Source organism: Mesitornis unicolor, unplaced genomic scaffold (genome assembly GCF_000695765.1).
Source record: "Mesitornis unicolor isolate BGI_N332 unplaced genomic scaffold, ASM69576v1 scaffold36932, whole genome shotgun sequence".
Taxonomy (NCBI): domain Eukaryota; kingdom Metazoa; phylum Chordata; class Aves; order Mesitornithiformes; family Mesitornithidae; genus Mesitornis; species Mesitornis unicolor.
In genome coordinates this window covers 4755-10583 of record NW_010171969.1, presented here as the reverse complement: position 1 = coordinate 10583, position 5829 = coordinate 4755, and positions in this window count along the sequence as shown.

Genomic DNA, 5829 nt, shown 5'->3' with positions numbered 1-5829 from the left:
CCTGCGTGGATGAACCAGAGGAGGGCACAGGGGGTGGCTGCCCGCAGGGACCCGCGGTGCTTCGTGGGGTCCCACTGGAGCCAGGAAGGGCCTGGAGGACCCATGGGGACATCCCAGCCCTGGTGGCACCTCACATCCCCGCTGCGGGGCATGCAAAGGGGTCACCCCACAAGACAAAGCATCCCCATGGGCGCCTACAAGCCTGATCCCACAGCTGGTGGGTGCTTGGGGACCCCAGGCTGGAGGTGCTGGGACAGAAACCGGGGTGACCGAGAGGGTCAGCAGCCCCAGGGCAGAGCTGGAGATGTGGGACAGGCCCAGTCGGCTTCTGGGAAGGACGAAGGATTTCCAGTTTGGGCTAATTCGAAACCTGGAGCCACGCCAGCCACGGGCGTCAAGGGCGGGCAAAGAGCAGGACCTGGGCGCTGGAGCCGGCACCAGCCCATGCAGCCGCACCCCGGCACGTGGCCACATCCAGCCCAGGAGCTCAGCACTGCGCCTCCGGTCCGACCAAGCATCTCCTTCCTTGGGGCTTTGGGCTCCCAGCCCCATGGGACCAGTGCCACCACCCCACCCTTAGCCCTGGCCACTGGACCCAGGAGGGACGCAGCCAACCCTGAGTGTTGAAGGCCATGTCGGATGCAGGTGGGCTCAGCCCATGGACGCTGGGCTGGACACAACCCCCATTATAATTCCCCATATGGAGACTGTTGGGGTACGGCCAGGACAGCATCATGGGGCCCATGCAGGACGCACAGATGCAGGGGGCGCTCCTGGTTTAAATAAAGCCTGTACCCCCACACTGGTCTTGCACCTCTGCATCGGGCACCCCAATGGGGATGGCAGCAGCAGAGCAGCCCCATGCAGTGCCAGAGCTGCCGGCTGCTGAGGTGGCCCTGGGGAAGGGGCTGGGGGGTCCCCAGGAGCAGCTCCTCCTCCTCTGGGTACCCCCTTTGAAATGGCCCCTTTTTCTCCCACCTCTCCTCCCCCCCCCTGCTTTCTCAACCACTTTGGTGGCCAACAAAAACAGGAATTGAGCTCCCCAGGCTCTAAAAATCCTTCCCAGCCCAAAATCCTCCCCAGGAGCATGGAGCTCATCCTGGCCCAAACACCCCCAGCCTCTGAGCAGCCTCTGGCAGCGGCTGTGGGAGCCGAGGGTGGGATCAGAAAACGCGGCGCTGCAGGAACGGGGCGGTTTGGGCAGCGTTTTCCTTTGAAATGAAATTTAAAGCAGCCCCGTGGGCGGGCACGTTTGGAGGAGACAAACTCCCCTCAGTCTGGCCAGAGCCGAGAGACACTGGGATGAGAGAATAGGAGGGGGGGAAAGGGTTTTCAGGGTGGAGCGTAGGCAAGAGGAGACTGAACGCAAAAAAACAAAGAGACTGAACAAAACAAGGCCAAAAATTGGATGCACATTTGACACACGCCCAACTTTTCAGCTGCTGGGGGCGGAGGACACAGACGGAGCCCAGCAAGAGCTGAGAGTGCGGGCAGGCACCACACGATTTCCTGCTCACTCATTCAGCCTCTGTGCCTCAGTTTCCCCATTTGTACGAGATGCCTGCAGGCTTCAGTCGCTATAAAAGGCTCACTCCTCTGCCTGCCCGGGATGGTTTTGCCCTTATGTGATTACTGCAAGGGCAGAGCCAGGGTGATGCCAGGGAAGGGGATGCTGGGCTGCCCCCACTGCCTGCCCGTGCCACTGCCTGCAGGAACACGTATTTTCAGGGAAGAGGATGGGTGCCAAACCTCCCTCAGTGCCAGTTACAAAACCGCTCCTGTTTGCCACTCCTGTGCCAAAGGGAAAGCTCAGAACCAAACAGAAAAGAAAAACCAAAATCACCCAAAACCAGGAGCCACCTCAGCCCATACCGAGTCCCAGCTTCAAACCCTCCCCTACTGCTTTAAAGGAGCCCGGGGGTTCTAGGGGAACACTGCGGCTCCAACACAGCATTTCCAGGTTGAGCTCATTTCTCCTGGCACTGCGATCCCATCCAGGGACACACCACATCCCTGCATCCCCAGCCAAGGCAGCCTCTCGTCCTCTCAGCTTTCAGTCAGCGCCAGGGCTGCAGCCAGCCCAGGGTGTTCGCAGCCCCGCTTGGCCACCCTCTGTCTCCAAGCTCAATTTGGGCCCAAAATACCCTCTTTCCTCCCCCCCACTTTCTGTTGTTATTAACCAGTTCACCACCACGTCCAGGCCTTTTCTTCCCATCCAAACAAAACCTCATTTTACTTTCAAGTCCCGAGCCCTGAACATGCTCACAGCGGGGAGGAGGAAATCCACACTGAAAAACATGGCTACACCCCAGGAAATAGTTTATGGACTTTGTAAACAGAGCGCAGAAAGACAGCGCGGCCAGAGCTGTGACCCCACTGCTGCACAGTGCAGATGCCACCAGCACCCATCGCTCTCGGAGGCGGGGGCCCCTGGGGACACCCCCCCGGAGGCGGGGGCACCTGGGGACCCCCCCTCAGCCACAGCCATCCCCAGGCTTTAAGTGAGCCCAAAAAAGAGGAAAACAGAACAGGGAATCTCTTCCCTTCAGCAAGAGGGGTTCAAATCGCTGTCGGAGCCAGGATGCTCATTCCCATTCCTCCCATCCATGTCCTGTCTCCCTTCCCCAAACAGCTGCGGCCCCATGGGAACCAGAGGAACATGGGAACTTTGGAGGCGATTTCTCTCCAATCCAAAGGGGATTTCTCTCCCCTTCCCAAGGGGATTTCTCTCCATTTCCAGAGGGAATTTCTCTCCCCTTCCTGAGGGATTTGGCATTTTACTGCTCAGCCCCTGGACTCCACAGCGTTGAAGCCGATGGGGGCAGCTCGCCCTTTCCCCGTTCCCACTGGCATGGGCCCAGCTCCTGTCCCTGCCTGCAGCAGAGGGATGGGGACACACAGACAGGGCTGAGCCGGCTCCATCCTAACCTGTGGATCCCACACGTGGCCAATGCTGTTTTCCCCTTTATCTCCTCAACTGGAGATAGCACAAAGACAAACAACGGCACATCCCTTCTGCTGCAGCACGGGGGAGGCAGAGCCCAGCCTGAGCCCTGACCCATGCAGGAGCCCCCCCACAGCCACCCCCATCCCCAATGCCCAAATCCAGCCAGGCCCCCCTACCCACTGTGTTTGAGGGGAAATTCAGAGGATGGGAGCAGGCAGACAGACCTGGCCCCCAGTGGTGCACCTCAAATACAGGTACCTCACATTCCATCAGAAAATGCTCCAGTTAAGAAACACAAGCACAGCCTCTCCCCTGCACAGAATTTTTGATGAAAGAGTTGAACCTCTTGGTAGGAATTACAGGAAGTGCAGACAAGCAGACAGCAAACAGGCAGGAGCGTCTCTGACCCACAGCTCACTGGTGAAGAGAATGTGGAAGAAAACGGTTTGCTGTATAAATCAATGCTGGCATGTCAGACAAAAATAGCCAACCTTATGAGAGCAGTGCACTCTTCTGGTATTTTGTTTGGGGTTTTTGTCAGGGTTTTGGGTTTTGTTCAGCTGGTTGTTTTGGGGGTTTTCAGTTTGGTTTGGTTTTTATAGGGCTACGTTGCCCTCCTCTGGGTCAGAAGCATAATTCTACTAATTCACTATAGTATACATGGTCTTTTATCAATTTGTGACCAAAGTTATTGGTGGTGTAGCTATGATTTAACATGGGTTAAATTGCACGCACAGTGACTTGAATCTGACTAAAAAAGAATAAATCTGAGCAAAGGCTTCTGTATTTTGAAAGCAAGAAGTGGCAGCTACTGATCAGTGCCACTGTGCTTATCAGCATGCTTTGTTCATTCCCATGCAAAAAGTACACTTGGAAAGTTAGCTCTGAATGCTGACTCAAGTGGCAGCAGTTCCAAAGTCCTTCCTCTAAGGGGAGCTGAATTTTGCCATGTACTGCAGTGGAGAGCCAGCTGTACCTCTGTAACCTTAACTTTCACCACTTCACCTGCCAAAAGGGACAAACGTATTCATGAGACGCTTTTGCTGTTAAGTTGGCTTCCTGCCATATCATATATCCTGTGACAGATCATCAACCATGCCTGCTTCAGAAAGTGAGCAGAGCACTTCCCTTCCAGGTTTTCAAGGAGGAAACAGAAAGAACCAAGGGTCACAGACATGCTTTGCTTTTCTGTCTGAGACTGAAAAAACAGACAGATGGCCACATTACTTAGGAAAACAGCACTTTAGATGAAAAAATGTGGTGTGAGGGTTTTCTTCAAATAACTGAAACACAATAATGAGAAATACGGTAGAAAACAAAACAAAAAGACATTTTATCATAGAATGAGCAGTAAGATAATTCAGTGGAGTGTTTAAAATCTCTCCAATAATATGTGTTTAGATACGTATGAAGGTATTTGAAAAAATAAGTTGCCTAACTACCATTCATTAGTATTAGGAGAGGAGAACTGTATTACAGAGACGTTATTTTTGTTGATGGTTGTACATAAGCAATTTATTTTTAATAACTGCGTATGTTTTATTTTTCCAAAATACATCCTAAAGGAAGTTTTGAAAAATATGGCTTTTTTCTTCAAAGTTTCTGGAATTCATACACCTTTACACTAAGGTGCCTTTATTTTTTTCTTTATGTAAAATAAAGCATGGGTAGGAGAATTCCTGTAAGTAAATTAAAGGAATATATGGGGGGAAATTCTGGGTAGAAAAACACCCTACAGAATCTTAAATTCATGCAGAATCATCAGTTTTTCTATGAATGCATAAAACCTCTTATTCCTTTTAAAGGAATTAGGTAGTTTCAGGTTTTAACTTCATGCCATGACCTTTTCTCCAGTATTGCTCTGGCTAGTCTTCCTGAATCATTCACTGCTGCCTCAGCCTTTGTTTTTTTCTTAAACAGGCTCTTCTTCCAAATGGTATCTTGCACAGAAACATTCTGAACTCAGACATGTGTCCCATAACTTGTACAATGATTTAAGTTTCAGGTGAAAGAGCCAAGTTTCACGTTGGAAGTCCAAACCTATCATCACGAGGTGTGGTGGGAAGAGCTCACCCCAGGCACATCACGTCGCAGGAACACCATGAACAACTCACGGTGCGATGGCAACCTGTTCTCCTGCAGCCACGCAAGTGCGTGCAGCGCAGAGGAGCTGATTACGCGGAGTTGTTCGACTTGCACAGGCTTTGGCCTGTAAAGCCACGCTGTAATATCACATCCCCATATTCTATGAGGTGCGTAAATCATACCAGTGTTACAGGTGCAGACACCGACTAGTGACCCAAAGTAAACACAGACACGTGGACAGCAAAAATAACATCAGTCCTGACTGTACAATAAAGGCAAATTAATCTGTTTTTTTCTCTTCTAGTATTAAAAATAGAAGGTAATATATTCATGACAAAGAAACCTGGTACTTCTTTGATTTCAAAAAAGACCATGACAGCTTTAACATGCTTTCTGAACGGATGTTCCAACATGCTGCATTCCTTCTCAGCACACACTGGACAGAGCTACCTGCCCTAAGGCTCCACACCACTCCTCTGCACCCACCTCATTTCTCCCTTCGCAAAGCAGAACCATGACCATTCTGTTTTAAGTTCTCCGATTAGCGAGATAATTCAGAATATGTATTTACACAGACTGTCATTTAATACTGAACACTAGACCTCCTGAAAATATCACAGAGGATATGTATCATATTTTTCAGACTATTAATATGATTAACCTCATTATTTTGACATAATCTTTACAAGACTGTTGCTTTGATGTATAATATTACTAAAAAGGATAGTCACAGGGCTTTTGCAAACATCCTTGCCTGACCAAAGTGCATCATTTTGCAATACCTGTGACATGTAAGC